The sequence below is a fragment of the Neoarius graeffei genome, chromosome 1, assembly GCF_027579695.1.
Source record: "Neoarius graeffei isolate fNeoGra1 chromosome 1, fNeoGra1.pri, whole genome shotgun sequence".
NCBI lineage: Eukaryota > Metazoa > Chordata > Actinopteri > Siluriformes > Ariidae > Neoarius > Neoarius graeffei.
Window position 1 is genome coordinate 125,601,315 of NC_083569.1, and position 20,722 is coordinate 125,622,036.

Sequence of the window (20,722 nt, forward strand, 5' to 3'; positions counted from 1 at the left end):
ACGGTATTTACATCAAACATCACCATTTCTAGCAAAAAAAAATGCAACCTCGTTTTCCGGATTGAATGGAATACTTGAATGATCGGATGATACACAGACCGTTCTAGGATTATATTCCATCGGAGGCATTGGTGTGTGCAAGGCGCCGTTTCTCTTTCTGATGGGGTAAGTTTATTAATCTAAGGCTGTGTGGTTATTTTTGCATGTAACGGAGAGTGTTGTGGTTTGGTTAAGCTTAGGTCACAACCAGACGTACGATTTTTTGGCCGTGTGATTTTTGGCGTTTCCCAAATTGCTGTGTTTCTTTTGTTCATGGAGAAAGACTCGCGTTGGCCGTAAGTTTGTCTTGCAACCTGAAAAAAACGTAAGCGCCTGTGTAACAGAGTTGGAAATGTCCTTGGTGAATTTCACTAAAAATATTTGGTTCTTGTGATTTATACGAGTTTGGAGCCACCTGGTGGTGTATTCTTGCAGCTGCAGTAGGTTGGGTTTTTGCACACGATGCTTACTCCAGCTAGAAAGAGTTGTCTACGCTGGAGGTAAGTTCAGTGGTATAATGCTCCGTGTATATCCATAATTGTAATATTATAAATGTGTGCATACTAAGGTTTGCAATTAAAAATGTTGTTTTGAGTAATACTGCTACACGGTCATGGAGTTGCAAACGATTGTGCATTAATATTGTAATGTTATTTTGGAATGATCATTTCTGACCACGTTATGAACTTGCTAGTCGGTTCGCTGCTAGTCAGAGCACACTTGTATTCTTTGTTGTTGACCGTGGACAGTAAGCTAACTATCTCAATCATTCCGTGTAGGTTACAGATCTACAAATGAACAGCAGCTGCATTGTATTATTTTCTGTTTCACCAGGTAGGCGTTGTCATTATTTTATGTCTCAGAAACGTAATTGAAATGCAGAAAACTGAGGTGTATTTTGTCTCGTTGCTTGTCTGATTCAATTCTCCCTGTAACTTTAAGGAATCAAATATTAAGTACTGTTGATGTTTAGTGTGGATCATTTCAAAGTAGTTCTTGTCCTGTTCATTTACCCAACAATGGAATGTTGTAATGGAATGTCCCGCTGTTTAATGAGGGAATGTTATCGTAGAATGTTTGCACTTGTTGCGTGTGTAAAAAGAAAATGGCTCCGTGTCTCACTTTGATAATTCTTAAAGTTAATCACTATACGATCACACTCCAGCTAGAAAGAGTTGTCTATGCTGGAGGTTACAGATCTACAAATGAACAGCAGCTGCATTGTATTATTTTCTGTTTCACCAGAATAAAAGTGAGTTGGAGCCAGTCCTTGTCCGTCCTTCCTTGCCTTCGACCTGCCACTGAACGCGGTCTGTTACACCTGTAGAGTTTGTTTGACATGACAAAGAACCTCTGCGGCCGGTCTGCAGCTCGAAAATCAGCACATCACATGCGCGCTCTCGTGCTTTTCACACGTGCGCTCTCGTGCGTTTCATGCGCGCTCTCCGTGTGTTTCTTGCGTTTTTTGCGTGTAGACCGGCCGTAGGAGCGCGTACTGTATGGCCGGTTGTGACCGAGGCTTTACATGAAACTAGCGTTGTGTTAGTTGTGTCATCATCGTGTTTTCTTTCTTTCTTACGGTGTGAGTAATTTTTCAACCACAAAACGTTAAAGTATACTTTAGGACTTATTTTTGTACTTCATAATTGTTTTGGGCATACTTTGCATGGAAGGAAAATTGACGTGGTGATCTTTGTTTACATGAAAGTAGTATCGTGCTAGCTCGTAGGGGGTAGGGCTTTCCTTAATGTCATGCAAATGAGCACCATTATGTGCCCGCCCTGCACCCAGAGTACCTGAGATGGAAAACTTTGAGGGCGATTTTCTCCCTTTCCTGTTTTAAGAGGTATACACTTTCAAAAGGCCACACATTCTTCAAATATTGTCAGATCTCCACATGGAAGGCATCATTGGAAAGCTTAGAAACTGTACTTTCTGAATCTGTCAATAACTCAAAATGCCCCCGGGCCGACATGTGTCCCTGGATTCTGTGATCTGCCACATATGTTTTCAGCCGAGACTTAAACGCTGAGACTGTGTCTGAGTCCCGAACATTACTTGGAAGGCTGTTCCATAAATGTGGGTATTTGTAAGAAAAGGCCCTGCCCCCTGATGTAGCCTTCACTATATGAGGTACCAGCAGACAGACTGCACCTTTTGATCTAAGTAGGCGTGGCAGGTCATAGAGGAGCAGAAGTTCACTCAGGTACTGTGGTGCGAGACCATTTAGTGCTTTAAAGGTCAATAGTAGTATTTTATAATCAATGTGAAATTTGATTGGGAGCCAATGCAGTGTGGATAAGACAGGCGTGATGTGGTCATATTTTCTAGTTCTAGTAAGGACTCTTGCTGCTGCATTTTGAGCTAACTGGAGCTTGTTTATGCACTTATTGGAACATCCAGACAGTAAGGCATTACAATAATCCAACCTGGAGGGAACGAAAGCATGAACTAGTTTTTCCGCGTCGCGTCATGTAGTGACATTAAATTTCTTATCTTAGCAATATTTCTAAGATGAAAGAAAGCTATCTGGGTAATGTTATCAGTTTAGAAGTGGGGTGCAAATTCCAGCCCCACTTCCTTGTGGTGTGTCCTGGATAATGCTCTTGTCTATTGACGGGGCAGCTAAAGGCGATCTAGTGAAGGCAGGATAGACCTAGCAAGTCACTGCTGGATAAATATTGCTTGAGTTACTGAAGATAAGCATCAGGGATAAATGAAAAAAGCGTATCTGCTGACAGGTGCTGGGCTTATCAGGAGTTGGGTGAGAGGTGAGAGTTTAGAAGTGATGTCTCTGTGAGATCTCAGACTCAGGAATTCATGTGGTGAGTAAGTAACATCATAATCTCAGATTCTCTCACATAATTTGTACTCAGAGCATGATATTTGAAGATCAGAGACAGTGAGATGTCAGTGCCAAGGCACATTGTTTTTCTTTTAAAATAAAATCCGGTCCCCAAAAACAAGAACAAATTTGATCAAGTGAACACTCAAATATGTCTTGTATGGATATCTGTCAGGATAAAGGAGTTTACTTGTGGGTGTTGTTAATCTTTAAGTGACCATAGTACAACCCTGATTCCCAAAAAGTTGGGACAAAGTACAAATTGTAAATAAAAACGGAATGCAATGATGTGGAAGTTTCAAAATTCCATACTTTATTCAGAATAGAACATAGATGACATATCAAATGTTTAAACTGAGAAAATGTATCTGTAGTAATCCCTGATATGGGTGGGGCACAGAAGCACGGCAGGCGAGAGTAAGTGTTCACACAGACACTTTATTTTGCTCTTTTCCTTAGCTTTTCAGCTTTTCTCAGTCACACACGCAACACACGTGTTCTGGTCAGGGGAGAGATTCTTCTCTCTTCTCCCCCTCCCTTTATACTCCATCCCTGCAACAAACAAACAAACACACACACACACACACACACACACACACACACACACATTAATTGACACCAGGTGTAATGACTTAGCCACTTACCTTCCCCGACCCCGCCCTCCATTCACAGACTGCTGCTTGGCCACGCCCCCGCTGCCACAGTATCATTTAAAGAGAATAATTAGGTGATTTTAAATTTCATGACAACAACACATCTCAAAAAAGTTGGGACAAGGCCATGTTTCCCACTGTGAGACATCCCCTTTTCTCTTTACAACAGTCTGTAAACGTCTGGGGACTGAGGAGACAAGTTGCTCAAGTTTAGGGATAGGAATGTTAACCCATTCTTGTCTAATGTAGGATTCTAGTTGCTCAACTGTGTTAGGTCTTTTTTGTCATATCTTCCATTTTATAATGCGACAAATGTTTTCTATGGGTGAGAGATCTGGACTGCAGGCTGGCCAGTTCAGTACCTGGACCCTTCTTCTACACAGCCATGATGCTGTAATTGATGCAGTACATCGTTTGGCATTGTCATGTTGCAAAATGCAAGGTCTTCCCTGAAAGAGACATAGTCTGGATGGGAACATATGCTGCTCTAGAACCTAGATATACCTTTCAGCATTGATGGTATCTTTCCAGATGTGTAAGCTGCCCATGCTACACGCACTAATGCAACCCCATACTATCAGAGATGCAGGCTTCTGAACTGAGTGCTGATAACAACTCAGGTCGTCCTTCTCCTCTTTAGTCCGAATGACATGGCGTCCCTGATTTCCATAAAGAACTTCAAATTTTGATTTGTCTGACCACAGAACAGTTTTCCACTTTGCCACAGTCCATTTTAAATGAGCCTTGGCCCAGAGAAGATGTCTGCGCTTCTGGATCATGTTTAGATACGGCTTCTTCTTTGAACTATAGAGGTTTCGCTGGCAACGGCGGATGGCGCGGTGAATTGTGTTCACAGATAATGTTCTCTGGAAATATTCCTGAGCCCATTTTGTGATTTCCAATACAGAAGCATGCCTGTATGTGATGCAGTGCCGTCTAAGGGCCCGAAGATCACGGGCACCCAGTATGGTTTTCCGGCCTTGACCCTTACGCACAGAGATTCTTCCAGATTCTCTGAATCTTTTGATGATATTATGTCTTCCAGAGATCCACCCAGCTGACAGTTTTTCTCGTCATCCCCTCCCGTGTTGTCCAATGGCCCTGCTGGCCCTGAGCGATGGCTTTGACTTTGAGCTCCTCCTGCTCCATCCTGGCCATCTCAGCAGCCACCAGGTCCTTCCTCTCCTTCTTACTTGCTCTGGACCACATTCGGGTGGCTCCCTCCATCCAAGGCCTGCCCTCCCTAGCTGGACCATGCCAACCACTTCCTGGTGTTGTATCCTGCTTACTACCCTCTGCACCTCCTCCTCCACCTTCCACTTCCTCCCCATCTTAACCCATGCCCACTGGTCCTTCACCGCTGCATCGGAAGACTCCCTCAACTCCATTACAACCCTTGCCTTCTCCTGCCTATACCCAAGGGTGATGGACTTCAGGGGCAGTTGGAGTGCATTCCATCCATACAGGCCTGTTGCTGAAAAGCACTTTGGGAGCCCCAGCCATTTACGGATGAAGGCATTGGCTTTTGTCTCCATCCGAATTACAGCTGAGGAGGTGACCTCACAGAGCTTCAGCGGCCACATTACTCTTGGGTATAAGGTAAAGTGGTAACACCACACCTTGTACTTTCCGGGCAACTGGCTGGCGTTGATCTTCTCCAGGCCTGCTGATAGCTGCTGCAGAATGGTCCTCCCCATCGACTTGTCTGAGAGACTAGATGTATATTGTCTTCCCAGACTGCGGATTGGCTGGTCAGCGATGAGGGGGATGTTTTCTCCTCCTATGGTGAACGCGGCCCTGTCGTTACATTCTCCCTTGTGCATAGAGAGGCTCCTAGACTTGCCCGGTTTAAACTTCATTCTAGCCCAGCTAATCAGCTCGTCCAATCATCTGAGCAACCTCGACATGCATGGAGCCGTTTGCAGAAGGCATGTGATGTCATCCATGTAACTTCGTAATGGGGGAAGCCGTTGTCCCTGCGGCAGTCTGACTCCCCCCACCACCTGCCTTGCTCCCGTTAGAATGACCTCGAACGCAGCCCCAAAGAGGATGGGGGAGATGGAACACCCCATGGCAATGCCTACCTCCAGTTGCTGCCACTTGGTGGTAAAGTTTTGCAGCCTGAAGCACATGTGCATGTCCTGAAAGTAGCTTGCTATCATGGCCTTAATATTAGTGGGGATATAGAAGAAGTCCAATTCAAATGCGATAAGTTGGTGGGGCACTGAGCCATATGCATTCGCTATGTCTAGCCACACTATATGCAGGTCCTTCTTCTCCCTCTTTGCTGTCTGGATTTGATCCCATATCATTGAGGCGTGTTCCACACACCCTGGGAAACCAGGAATCCCTGCCTTCTGACAGCTGGTGTCTATATATCCATTGGCCATGAGGTATGCAGTCATTCTTCTCGCCATTACTGAAAAGAAGATCTTCCCCTCAACATTCAGCAAGGCTATGCTTCTAAACTGATCGAGGGTTCTAGAGTTTTGCTCTTTAGGAATTGGGATTGCTACCACCCTCTGCCACTCGGCAGGGATAGTCTGTTTAGTCCAGGCAGTTTTCATCAGTGTCCACAGGAGTTTCAGCACTTGTGGGCAGTTCTTGTAAAGTTTGTATGGAACTCCATTTGGCCCTGGTGCTGATGATGACCTTGCCTTGTGGACAACTTGCCTTACTTCGCTGAGTTTAGGGGGAGACACGTCGAATTCTGTTGTTGGTTCAGCTGGCTTGGGCACATAGCCTGGTGAGCTCAGCTGTTCGCTCCTGGCTGGGTCACTATACTGGGCCTGGATGTGTTTCTCTAGGTCCTCCTTGGATACCTCCAACACTCCACTGGTTTTTTCCTCCAGAAGGCCTCGTGCATGCCGGAATGGATTCTTGAAGAAGTTCGCCCTCTCCTTCTCCTTCCTTTTCCTCCATCGTCGGATGCGCTCGGCCCTTCGTAGGGCAGCCAGCTTTCTTCTGATGTCTCTCCAGAGGGCCTTTAGACCCTCTTTCTCTGCGTCTTCTGTTTTCCTCCAATGCTTCCGGAGACACCTTCTATCTATCACCAGGTCCTCGATTTCCTTCTCCCTCCTTCCCTTGGCCCTTTTGCCAGCTTTCCGGCTGACAACTGCGCCAAGCCTGCTGTTACATTCTTCATACAAAATCTCACCAAACAGGTTCAGCCTTGATTCTACTGATCCACGCAGAGCATTCTGGAGCAGTCCACTCAGATGTTCATCCAGTCTTCTCCTCTCCTCCGTCTCATTGGACTTTGGCCATTTCATTCTGTTCTTCTGCACTAAGGTTTTCAGGCTTCTGGTTTGTGGGGATGGCCTTGTTCCTGGGTTGCTTGGGGGTGCTGCTGGGATGGCTTCTTGGGGATCGTTACATTCCCTCTCTTCCTCCTCCCTCCTCTCATCCTGTTCTTCCTCTACGTAGTAAAGCTTACTTCAATATGTATAACTCACCATTACCATTTATAAATGATCTTTTAGTGTATACAAACTATTTACAAAGCATTTTGCACCCCCCTAATCTAAAGTGAAAACGCATCCTCATGTAGTAAAGCTTACTTCAATATGTATAACTCACCATTACCATTTATAAATGATCTTTTAGTGTATACAAACAATTTACAAAGCATTTTGAACCCCCTAATATAAAGTGAAAATGCATCCTTGTATAGTAAAGCTTACTTCAATATGTATAACTCACCATTACCATTTATAAATTATCTTTTAGTGTATACAAACTATTTACAAAGCATTTTGCATCCCCTAATCTAAAGGGAAAACACATATTCATATACAAAAGCTTAAGTCAATATGTATAACACACTATTACCTTTCATGAATGACCTGTTAATGTTACAAGTCATTTACAAAGGTTTTTGTACCCCCCTGTCTGAAGTAAAAACACACATTCATATACCAAGACTTAATTCAATATGTATAACTCACTATTACCTTTTATAAATGAACTGTTAATGTTAACAAATGACTTTCATACTTCCTGTACACCCTGTCGGTAGCAAATGTAATCCTTCAACACTGGTCAGTGATCTGACGGTGATATCACTTGCTGTACACATTGTGCAATTAAACCAGTACAAATATCAAACATTGTTTTTTTTTATTGCAAGTCACACAAACAATGGAAAACAGAAGTAGAACAAAAACAAACAAATAAAATACAATCAACCAAAAAAGGCCCTATCCTAAGTACAACTAAGAGCCTACATCCCCTAAGGCCGGGGAAATACTTGCTGCACTGAACTGCATGGAACTGAGTGGACATGTGAGTGCACATACTCTCACACTGACATTATATTCTTTTTTTCACTGGTAGGAGTTCACCTCTTTTCTTTTTTTTTTCAATTTCTTCCAGCCACTCAGGGTTGTTGTTAAGCTCAATGCGGCATAATTTAGAAAAATCTAGCAACTTTCCACCACGTGGAAAGGCTGCATGAAGCTCTTCAAACTTTTCAGGACAAATTGCATTCAGCTCAACAATGGCTGACCCCACACAAATAGTGTTGCGGTCCACATTTTGCGCTCTGTAAGACTCCTGGAGGTTCCTCCCCTGCCGATAGGCCTGCAAGACCTTTTGATATCTCCTAATTACATCGTCTGGAGTTGTTGCTATGAACATATAAAACACACACACAAACACACACACAAGACAAAGATAAGAGTTAGCGTAGTTTACATCGATGAGGCACAAACATGATTTTATTCAACAGCTTGGAACACTATGGCAGCCTATAAAAACCGTATGGTAAATAAAGGTAAAATTAAGCACATTAATTCAATCTCAACTCGCACTCATATCGGTTTTCAAAAAAGTGGTATTGGTGCATCCCTAGTCTTTAAATCAAAAGGTTGCGGGTTCAAACCCTACCCTAACCAGTAGGCAATGGCTGAAGTGCCCTTGAGCAAGGCACCTAACCCCACAATGCTCCAGGTTGTAACCAATACCCTACAATAACTGTAAGTCGCTTTGGACAAAAAGCGTCAGCTAAGTGTAAGGCCTCATTCATATACAAATGTTAGCGTGCGCGGACGGGGACAGGGGCAGTGCGTGCGCGGGAGGTTCACGGGGTGTTCAGTTCTCCTTTTCACACTGGACAATCTGCGTGCGCATTCTATCTGCGGGAATCAGCATCTAGCCCCAGCATTCTGCCCATGTTTTAAACTGCATATGTCCATGTTAATGCATGGAATATGTTGTGAAATTGATTGTGATAAAACTCTTGGCATAGTAGATGTGATAGAGCCGTGTCTCTGACTGCCTCTTCTCAGTCCTGTGTAATGTTAACAGCCTACGATAGCGGTTCTTGGAGTGGGGGGTGTGAAGTATTCGTCTAGAGGGTTGCTACAGAGACCCTCCAAGAGCATTAAAACACATACATGATGTCCTATGCATGTTTGTGCTATTCATTTCAATGGAACTTCGCTTGTGCCATTCATTTCAATGGGAGCCCGCTAACAGCCCGTGCATGCCCGCGCAGGAAAATAGACTCGAGTTCTATTTCCAAGCTGCAATGCGGACATGTCCGGGCTCCCGCGCGGGGCACGTCCGTGCTCCGGCCGTGCACCACGCTTTGGTGTGAAAGGAATGATCTGTTTTCACGTTTTCTAACCTGTCTGGACTGTGCACGGACACATTCGGATACCGCCCACATTGGCAGTGTGAATGAGCCGTAAGCTTCCTGCGCAAGCTGAAGCATGCCACCCATCAGCAACCCCACCCATCATGACCTCCTTCTACAGAGAGACAATTGAGAGCATCCTCTCCAGCTGCATCACTGTATGGGGCGGGAGCTGCACCGACTACAACAGGAAAGCCCTGCAGCGCATAGTGAACACAGCTAGGAAGATCATCAATGCACCCCTGCCCTCCCTGCAAGACTTGTACACCACCCGCCTCACCTGCAAAGCTCTCACAATTGTGAGAGATGAGACTCACCCAGCACACAAGCTGTTCAGCTTCCTGCCCTCTGGAAAGAGGTACAGGAGCCTCCAGTCCAGAACCACCAGACTCACCAACAGCTTCATCCACCAGGCCGTCAAGACACTGAACTCCCTCCCCTCTCTCCCACCACGGACACGGAACTGCACTATGTGACTCTATGGACAATGGAACTGCTGCTGCCCCCACAGAAGGGCTACTCTATGGACTATGAAACTTCACTATGTGACTTTGCACCTTACCTGAACTACCTCAAGAACTGCCTTGGGCTCTGCAATATAACAAACCCATATGCTGCTTACTAGTCTTGTTCTGATCTCCAGACTTAGCCTAGATCATTTCCTAAATGTTAAATGTTTCAAGTGTTAAATGTTTCAATTCACTCATCACTTTATTATTACTTGTTACAATGTTACTGATCCTGTCTTGCACTTTAATGTCTGTCTTGTAAATTTCGTTCCTGTGTATGTCTATGTCTTTTTGCATTGGATGGAAAGAAACGCAATTTCAATTTCCTTGTATGACATGTGCATATGAAGAAACTGACAATGAAAGTTGATTTGACTTGATTGCGTAATGTAATAATAATAATAATAATAATAATAGTTATTTTGGATGTTGGTTAGTTCAACGGTGCATTTTACCATGTTGGTTAAAAGGTTAGTTGGTTGGTTGTTTGGGAAACGCACCCCAGGTAGTTAACCATGCGACTAATGTTTTAGTGCAACTTATACTGTAGCCTGCTTTTTCGGCTTCATTATGTATTTTATGAATGGTGCGACTTTTACCACAGAGAGAGTTACACCGACTATAAGTAATTAACCAAATCCCAAATAAATCCACGCTTAAAGGAAAACTCCTGCCAATTTCAACATGCAGTTGTATTGCTCACACTACCCATGACTTGTCAGTACCAGACGATGTGCCATTTTCTGTTCAGCCCTTTCTGAGACCCTAGTCATTCTGATGGGGGCATGGTTTGTTTACATTTTTAAACATACCCATCTTAACTCACTCCAAATATCATCCTAAAAGTTATTGTTGTGTTGTTAAGGCATATGCTGACGATGCATAACTTTTTGGATGATATCTGGAGAAGCACAGGCAAGTGCAACTATGAAGCTCCCTCTTGTCAGCTATGTATTCTACAATATATGCGCATGCACTTTTCATTACTATACATAACTGGAATGTTTTGTAGGATATGAATTTACATAGTAGTTTCAACTGATTCTGTTTTCTTTATCTACAGTGATCTTTAGCCCAAGGGCGGCACGGTGGTGTAGTGGTTAGCGCTGTCGCCTCACAGCAAGAAGGTCCTGGGTTCGAGCCCCGGGGCCGGCAAGGGCCTTTCTGTGTGGAGTTTGCATGTTCTCCCCGTGTCCGCGTGGGTTTCCTCCGGGTGCTCCGGTTTCCCCCACAGTCCAAAGACATGCAGGTTAGGTTAACTGGTGACTCTAAATTGACCGTAGGTGTGAATGTGAGTGTGAATGGTTGTCTGTGTCTATGTGTCAGCCCTGTGATGACCTGGCGACTTGTCCAGGGTGTACCCCGCCTTTCGCCCGTAGTCAGCTGGGATAGGCTCCCCTGTAGAAGGATAAAGCGGCTAGAGATAATGAGATGAGATGAGATCTTTAGCCCTGAGTGATATTAAGTACTTTGCTCTCGACCCAAACAAGAAAGATGTACAAAAACTGAAATATACCTCTCGTCCTGGAACTCTTCTCTTTTTTGGCTTTCTTCCCTTTGCCCTTCTTTTTATCCTTCCGATGCTTCCTGAGCTTCTTCTTCTTCTTCTTCTTCTTATTCCCCCCATCAGAGGAGGAGGAGGAGGAAGACGATGATGTCTCAGAGGATGAAGAATCTGACATCTCAGAGTCAGACGGAGCTGGATTCTTAGACCCCGTCCACACGTAGCCGGGTATCTGCTAAATCGAAGATATTTTTCTACGTTTTGGCCTGTCATCCACATGAAAACACATCAAAAGCGAATATTTAAAAAAACTCCGGGCAAAGTGAAGATTTTTGAAAACTCCGTGTTTGCCTTTTCGTGTAGACAGAGATAACCGGAGTTTTGCGTTTTAGAACGTCACAATCTGCGCCAAAAAAATGACAACAAATCTGCCCTGACGTCAAACGTGCGACCTTTGTTTACTGCAGAAGCCAGATTAAGCATGGACAAAGAGTAATGGATCGGAGTAGTGCCTTGAAAGCGTTAATTATTGTGCAGGTGCTATTTACATGTTTAATTTTAGAAGCCCAACTACTGATAAGATTCCCAATCAACGTTTTCTTGCGTCTTTTGAAGTTTATACTCCAAAATTGTGTTTAGAAGCAATTCTGTCTCCGAGTCTGTCCAGACAAACGAGCTTGGCGCCATGTTTTATGTTTAGGCGGAAGTGACGCCAACAGAGGGCTATTCTGATGTGATTAGGGGGTAGGATTTGGGGAAATAATGCCATCTACAGGTTTGGAATGCTTATGAATGTGATTGAAAACGCAGATGTTTGGTTATGTGTGGAAGGGATTTTTTTCAAAGACGAGGTGGTGTGGATAAAACATTTTTATAAACGGAGGGGGGGAAATGTTCGGTTTTAAAAATACCCGGCTATGTGTGTACATGGCCTTAGTTGCAGCACTCTTTTTTTCTTGTCTATTGTGAAGGAAAGGCATAACATTACAAAACAGTTGTGACATCACTTTATTTCTTGCTATGTATGATCTGAATGATATAGCCTAGTCTGTATGTACAAAACTTGCTTGACCAGTGTGTCACAGTAGAGAACTGCACAGAACTGTTTTTTTTTCATCCTCCTCCTGCCCGCTCCTGCTGAATTTCTGACCATTACAGCACACCCCCACAAGGTGTGCACAACGTGTATGCCCATTCCAGCAATGTGCATGTCCAAAAATTTGTCCCACATAGTAATAGATAAGTATTGAGTTTGTGTCTTCTCTCATCCCACAGGAGAAATTATGCCATTTATGGCTCTGTGTGCCTGTCCCTGTTTGCGACTTCAGCACACTGACAAGACCAAGTCGGTGCCGGAGTGAGAGAGAGAGTCTGTGTGTGTGTGTGTGTGTGTGTGTCTTCAGTGCACTGATGAGAGAGAGTCGGTGCCGAAGCAGTTCTATTTGCTTTTGTTACTAGAAGATTAGATTACTGCAATGCACTTTTCTCTCGTCTCCCAAAAAAGTCACTTGATAAACTGTAGCTCATTCAAAATCCTGCGGCAAGAATTTTAACAAAGACCAGAAGGAGAGATCATATCACTCCTGTTCCAGTGGCCCTGCACTGGCTGCCTGTCTCACCCGTTACCACCAGGGGCCTTTTCTAAGTTTTCTGATTCTTATGATTTTATGTATTTCATTTTTTTTTTTTATTTAATGTCATTTTCTGTCTTCATTATTACATGACTTTTAACTTTTGAGCTAGCCACCTGGCATGCCCTAAACATTCAAACATCTAAGTGACTTATGTATTTATTATTATCATTGTTTTTTTGTAATCCAACTGTTTGAGCACATTGAGCTGCATGTATGAATTGTGCTATACAAATAAAGTTATTGTTATTGTCATGGAGTGACTGACTCTCTGTAGCCTATACATGAGTTTCCCCTTATACAAACATTCTGGAATGCATGCGCAGCGCAGGTAAGTCTGCGATTATGTTGTGTGATGGTTTAGAAAGCGATGTCAAGCTTCTGTAGTGTGCAAGTTGTTGTTTTACGTGGAGGTTTAGAATTTGCCCACATCATTACATTACATTAGCTGACACTTCTATCCAAAGCGACTTACAGTTATTACAGGGTATTGGTTACAACCTGGAGCAATGTGGGGTTAGGTGCCTTGCTCAAGGGCACTTCAGCCATGGTACTGGGATGGTATGGGATTTGAACCGGCAACCTTATGAATGCAAGACCACCTCCTTAACCATTAGGCCACGGCTGCCCCCAAACTTTGCACAGGGAGCACCAATTTTCACCGTCTTTTGGCTACTGTCATTACTCGACCACCTCTAGCAATGGGATTTAGCTTCAAATCTGCCGGAGTTCACCTTTAAGTATTACTGTACTTAAGTGTTTTTGGGAAACTCAGCCCAATGCTTTCTTAGTGGGCAAACCCACCAAAATCAGTATTTGATACTTATTGCCCCCACTGTACAACCCATGTTCAAGCACCCACTCTGCTTGAACTAATTCACTACAAGCACAATAAGCATTTTTTTGGGGGTTGGTCAGTAAATTTATGTGTGCAGTGGAAATTAAGTGAAGTGTAATGCTCTAAGAAACGGTTGAGCCGGCACTTTAAGCATTAAGAAATAATAAAATACTTACACTGTGACAGCTCTTCCGAGAGAGTCTCCTTCCTCAGTCAGATCAGCAATTTTCTTGGTCAGAGAATCTTCTCTTTTTTTAGACATGTCCAGAAGTTTCTTTGCTGTTGGGGCTGTTGGTGCACGAGAGGAAACTTTTGGGAGAAGATGTCATTTTATTGTTTCGTTAATGTAGATGTCTATAATCTATTATGTTGATTACATCTCTCTCTCTCTCTCTCTCTCTCTCTCTCTCTCTCTCTCTCTCCCTACCTCTCTACAAGGCCTTGTAGCTGAACAGTTAACATAATCGGACACTGGCTTTATGAAATTAGATGGTTATGCAATTGATTTCACATGCCACAAAAATACACAGTGACGTTGACGAGACTGATATTTAAGCACACCAAACAAGCACAAAAGAAGAAAAGAAATGCTGATCCAACAAAAGGCTAATTAACCCAGTCGGTTAGTATTGCTAGCGCGGCAAGTTGGTTGAATGACGCAGCTAACTGACCATGGGCCGAAATAAAAGTTTCGATGTACAATCTATTAAATACATGCGATGGGGAGTTGACTTAAAACCCTTTAATGCACACCTTCGGGTGTTATTCCTCCTGTCGGGAATTCCAATGATCACGTGCACAATACATTACCTCTATCTTCTTGCGTTAATACTTAAAAGTGCATATTTGCACACGGATGAAATGCTTACCTGCACTACCAGGGGAAGTGTCCTCTTTGCTGGTCAAACTGCCAACAACAACCCTCTCTGGTTCTGCCGTTTCTGGTATGATGCCAGGAGCTATCAAACCAGAAACGTTAGGGCCCCTGCTTTTACCCTTTTGCCGTGTGTTAGCTTTCGTTGCACTCGCAGCCATGACTAACGTATAAGATAAATGTCTAGTTTCAATGTCAAAAGAGTGCTTCAAAACAACCAATCAGAGTACGCCATCGACATGTACGTCATTGGAGTAAGCGCATTCTGGCGAGTTCACTTCAGACAGAAAATCCAGAAACTTTTTTAAAGAATAGACTGACTTTGGTAAATCAGAATGACTCGGTTAGCTCGAAAATTGATAGGGCTTACAGAGGGAAAGCAGCACACAGATAAAAAACGTATGAAGCTGATAAAATGGTTGCAGAAGAAAAAACTACTGGCAAAGAAGGTGAAATGCGACAAATGTGGACATCGAATGAAGCTTGAAAGGAGCAATTGCAATGACTGCTTTCAGTGGTAAGTCATATTCAATGGTTTATGGTGTAGGCGTAGGCGTTTTGATTGCAATCTATAGTTATCCATATTTGTCCACTTGTTATATTGCATGGAGATGCAACCTTTTTTGTGCACAATAAGGCCGCTATAGGAGCATGACCTAGTTTTATCTAGATGATGCCATAGCCAGGATCTTAGAACAGGGGAGGTCCGCAATGCGCGCGCGAAACGCACGCCGAAAATTTTGGTATGTATTAAAGAAACGAGACTAAATTACAGGTCACATAAGAGGTTTACAATATACCATCACAAAACCTTTCACAGATAGGCTACGTTTAAATGGTCATGTATATTTTATTCAGCTGATGTGTCGGTCTACAGTAAAACCAAGTGGCGGCTTCTTATGCAAGTGGCTTGGCGTATCAAATTACTTAACAAAGTTGAAAAAGAATATAGGCTAACATACTCAGTGTGCCTACTGTTTTGAAGCTGTTGGCTTTATTTCGGTAGGCTACGGCTCTAGTACTCAAGCGTTGCACAAATCACTCAGGCCCGTAGCCAGCATTGTGGAGGGGGGGGGGATCTTTTTTCCCCAAAAGTGGACTTCATCTGGCCCCCGACTCCCGTACCCCCCAAATACACGAGCACACTTCAAATCTTTTAATTTAGACATTTTTTTTATTCATTATAAGTTCTGTTATCTAACTTTGTCTCTATACTTTGTGGGGTTGTGACATGCAGTATGTCCTCCAGTCGAGACTGAAACCAGGGTCTTCTTCATACTCATAACCATTCATGCACACCCTCCTCTGTCTGTCTGTTGCTCTCCACTGTTGACATAAATGAACATGAATTAGTTCAATTGAAGTGCACTATCTCTATGGTCATTAAAACTTTATCATGAATGAATAATTTGATATAAATTGAAGTGTTCTGTCTTATTCAAATCTTCCTACAACTGTGCTGTGACTTCATTGTCTGTCTTTGTTGCTCACCTCAGTTGTCTGTTGTTTCTCTCCTTCATTATCGTGTAAACAGAAACATAGGAGAAATGAACCCGTTTTTCTAACTAGTCCTCACTTTCTTATTTTGATCAAGCACTGGCAGGCATTGGCTGTACACCAGCAAATGGGTGTGGGATCCCCCCCCCCCACACACACACACAATATAACACCTCCACAAACATTCAAAATAATGTTATCTCTCTTGAATACAACATTTGTAACACAAAACAGCCAACTGGCTCAGACAACTTCCTAGTCAAATTCAGAGCTCCACTGAGTTGCATTACAATTACAATCTCACAGCTATGAAATCTGACCACAAGATGGCAGTAGACACTGCTAAATGCTCCTAGGTACTATTTGACAAATAAGGGCAGGTTTAAAGTTCTAAGTTTTTAAAGTATTATAAGTATTGTTTTCATATTCATCTCATCTCATTATCTCTAGCCGCTTTATACTTCTACAGGGTCGCAGGCAAGCTGGAGCCTATCCCAGCTGACTACGGGCGAAAGGCGGGGTTCACCCTGGACAAGTCGCCAGGTCATCACAGGGCTGACACATAGACACAGACAACCATTCACACTCACATTCACACCTACGCTCAATTTAGAGTCACCAGTTAACCTAACCTGCATGTCTTTGGACTGTGGGGGAAACCGGAGCACCCGGAGGAAACCCACGCAGACACAGGGAGAACATGCAAACTCCACACAGAAAGGCCCTCGCCGGCCACGGGGCTCAAACCCGGACCTTCTTGCTGTAAGGCGACAGCGCTAATCACTACACCACTGTGCTGCCCTGTTTTCATATTATATTATATTATATTATATTATATTATATTATATTATATTATATTATATTATATTATATTATATTATAGATTATCTGTTGGGTGGGTCAAGTGTCTTTAAGTTTTGACCTGTGGGCTTAAAAAGGCACATTCAATTAAAAGTTTCTTGGCAAATGTATACACTCCTTACCTGTGCCAGAACCTTAGTCTAAGTGTAAAGGTTAAGTCAAGGCAAATGTTTTGCAAGGGAACAGAATGAACAGAATGTGGTTTTCTTATGCCCTCAACTCGCCACTCTTTCCTTACCTACAGGAGGTGCATAAGGGGCAACAGAAAAAGGAGAAAGTCCATCAGGGACAGATCCATTTTCGGCCACTCAAAAATCACCCTGTTTGACTGGCTGAAGTTTGTGCACAGGTAATTTCCTTTTCTCCTTATTTTTCTCCTTACATTTTACTATTCTCAGGTGTGAACGGAATAAAGGTGTATTAGGGCCATGTATAAATATTTTCTTTAGAGAGGGGGGTAATATTGTGAGCAAAAAAGTCACAAATTTAGAGATTCAGAGATCTGTTACATTAAGTGGCAAATATGCAAGGGAAAAAACTGTACATGCTCCAACTGTGAGCTTAACCTGCATACATCTTTGTAGCTCTGAGCATTCTTTTTCTGCTAGGTGATAACTCACATTATATGAACGCATATACACACCCCACACTCCTATCTTTTTGTTGCTGTACCAGCATAGTCATGAAACAACCTATGCACATAACAGCTGTTAAAACACTATTTAAAGGGGTACCAAATATAATATATACAGTTGCTGATGTGACAAAGTAACGTATTCTTAAGTATTCTATCAAATTTATATACTAGAAAACAACGAAATATCTTGGTAATTGTAAATATAATAGTCGGTACGCTAAACGGCACAAGAATTGCCATTTTTAAAAGACCGTGACGTCAGCCCTACCCACTGCACTAGGAGAGAAGCATGTAATCATGGCGTCGGGCACATCAAGTGAAAGCGACAGCTCTGTCGAATCATACGAAGAGATCCCGCAAGACACACTGCAAGCAGGCTATGGCTTAGAAGGGTACCAGTTTGAACCTAGGAGAGGTACTCTCCACTCCGGTGATGACGAAAGAAGAGAAGAAAGCTCGAACTCGCTTGGTGTTTTTCAGCGGAAACGAGTGAAAAGACATGTCTGGAGGATCGTTCTGCTTTCCATCGGTCCTGTTATTACACCCGAAAGCAACACACTGTGGCATTGTGTAGCCGATCACTTACAGTTCATCCTACTTTCTGATTCACACGTGCTATTCCCAACCTCAATGAGCCAACACAACTGGGCACATACATACGTCATGAGTGTTATGCAGAGAAAATGAATGTGCATTCTGACTGGATAAAATTAATATCATGGCGGGCTGTTCAAACTGCGGAAATAGTTTGCTCGAGCTACTTTCAAAACACTATAACTTTCCAACCTTAGAACAAAAAACTTTTGTAAGTCTTGAATAAGGTTCGTTAATGTGTGTTTTATTGTTATATTTACTCTATATATTGCCCTCTGTTCCCCTTTAACCTGCCAACAAAATTGACATTATTACTAAGTGTGCTTGCTATGTGCATGTGGCTTCAGTGTACCTCAGTTATGGTTGATTAGCAGACTGCAGACACGCTATCAATGGTAGGGTAATTATGCTAAATATGCCAAAATGTTAAGAAGGCAGTAAAAGAGACTGCATACTGCTTAATTTTTCATTTTAAGAATGAACAACGCATTTCGCATTGCACCTTGACCGGTTCACTCTGTAACAACAAGTGTATAAATCAGGTACATGCCATCTCTGTCTTCCAAAAGCCAATTAAACGTGCAATCAGTCTATGTAGCAAAAAACATTCTGCATTTAACACTTTTAGCTAATTTTCTGAGTTGCCTGGACGCGATAGAGTGTTTCCTACCAGTTGACAGTGCACATATATAGCAAATCAAAACCAGGTTAAGGCATTTCCAACTTAGCGAAATAACAAAGACAGGAACAAATGTCAACATTTTGGTGGGAAACAGTAGGTATTGCATTCTAGACAAGACGAACTTGTCTTTTAACAATGTATAACAAAATGGAGAAAAGGAAAAGAAGTCATGATTTAACAACTTAAAATAGAAAAACTGGTATGGTAACCATTTGACCTATGATCCTTATGGCAACAATCATGTTACACACACCATTAATGGTTGGTGTTTCTGCTTACGTGGTATTGTTGACTTCAATCAATTCAAGTCTATTCATTCTAAAAGTAGCATGTTTAGTACATAAGGGTCATTTAGAAAATAGAATAACACACATAAAGGCTTCTTATACTGGCTATTTACATGTCCTGCTGCTTCTGTATTTCATGCATTTCCCTGATTTTTAAGGTTCTCTCAAGGACTTCGGCTCTGACAGGAGGACATGTTGGAGGATGGCATTACAGGAAGTTCAGCAACCCTCACCAAGATGGCAAAAAAACTCTGTGCTGTCTGTGTGGCAGCAATGCAGCGATTGAGAGGGAGAACAGGGCAACGGCTTGGGGGTCGAAAACAATTCATTGCCATTGATGAGAGCAATTTCCGGCACAAAAGAAAAGTAAGTACAATTATTGCAATCATATGCTTACAATTACTTGGAATGGTACAAACAGGTTGCCTGGCGAGTCAGACCATTACAGTATAGCATTGCCACCAGGCAAAAGTATTTTTTTGGCCGCTAGGGTTCATCTAGTTTACTAGACTAACAGGGTTATTGTCACTGGTTTTAGAGTCAGTCTTAGTTCTATGAAGATTTTTTTTTTTTTGCATTGCTCATGGGTCCTGCTTATTTTGTTTGTTTTCCAGTATGGTAGAGGCAGAGTGGCCGGTGCCTGGAGAAGAAAAAAAATGGGTGTTTGGAATGTTGGGGGTATATAAAAGAGGAAAAAGGACGAAGCCCGTTCTCCACCTGGCGAAGAAAAGGAGAAGACAAGACCTGCTTCCAGTCATTACCAGACATGCAAGAAGGGGGTCATCAATTATAAGTGACCAGTGGCGCGCCTATTGTCAGTTACCGCAGCTGGGCTATAGGCATTTTACGGTCAATCATAGTATTAATTTTGTGGATGGTCATACTGGGGCACATACCCAGCATATTGAAAGGGCGTGGAGAACATACAAAGAGAGAATTTGGAGGCTCCGGGGTAACCGCACAGACAAAATGCTGAAGGATCACTTAAAAGTGATTGAGGCAAGGCAAGACAAGGCAAGTTTATTTATATAGCACATTTCATACACAATGGCAGTTCAATGTGCTTTACAGAAGTAAAAACAAAAACAGTAAACAATAGAGAAATAAAATTACATAAAATAATTTTATTTTTATTCTAAAACAATTAATTAAAATAATTAAAAGAAATTAAAAGAAAATAATAAGAATTAAACAATAGTAAAAATAAAATAATAAAATGAAGTAGTAGTTCAAATAAGATGAGAAAAAAAAAACCAGCAGAATAGAATAAAGAATAAAATAGGATAAAGTTAAAGTAAATTTAAAACATGCAGAGAAGTAAAGATTATAAAGAATGTAAAGAAGACAATATTAATTATTTAACAGAAAGCATCTGAAAACAGCTTGGTCTTTAACCTAGATTTGAAGCTGCCAACAGCAGGAGCATTTTTAATGTCCTCTGGCAGTTGGTTCCATAGATGTACTGCATAGTAGCTAAAAGCTGCTTCACCATACTTTGTTTTAACAACTGGTTTTAATAGTAAATTTTTCTGTTTTGATCTGGTAGATCTGATTGGGTTAGGCCGCTGCAACATATCAGAGAGGTAATTGGGCCCTGTACCATTTAGAGATTTGTACACCAGCAGCAATGCTT

At 42.4% G+C, this 20,722-nt stretch overlaps 1 long non-coding RNA gene across 1 annotated transcript; it reads left to right on the forward strand.

The window, feature by feature from the left end:
- Positions 1 to 382: 382 nt before the first annotated feature.
- On the forward strand, positions 383 to 20,182 carry LOC132883290 (uncharacterized). Its single transcript, XR_009654299.1, has 4 exons — positions 383 to 873; positions 17,134 to 17,238; positions 19,248 to 19,455; positions 19,704 to 20,182. It is a non-coding gene; the product is annotated as an uncharacterized LOC132883290 (long non-coding RNA).
- Positions 20,183 to 20,722: the final 540 nt, after the last annotated feature.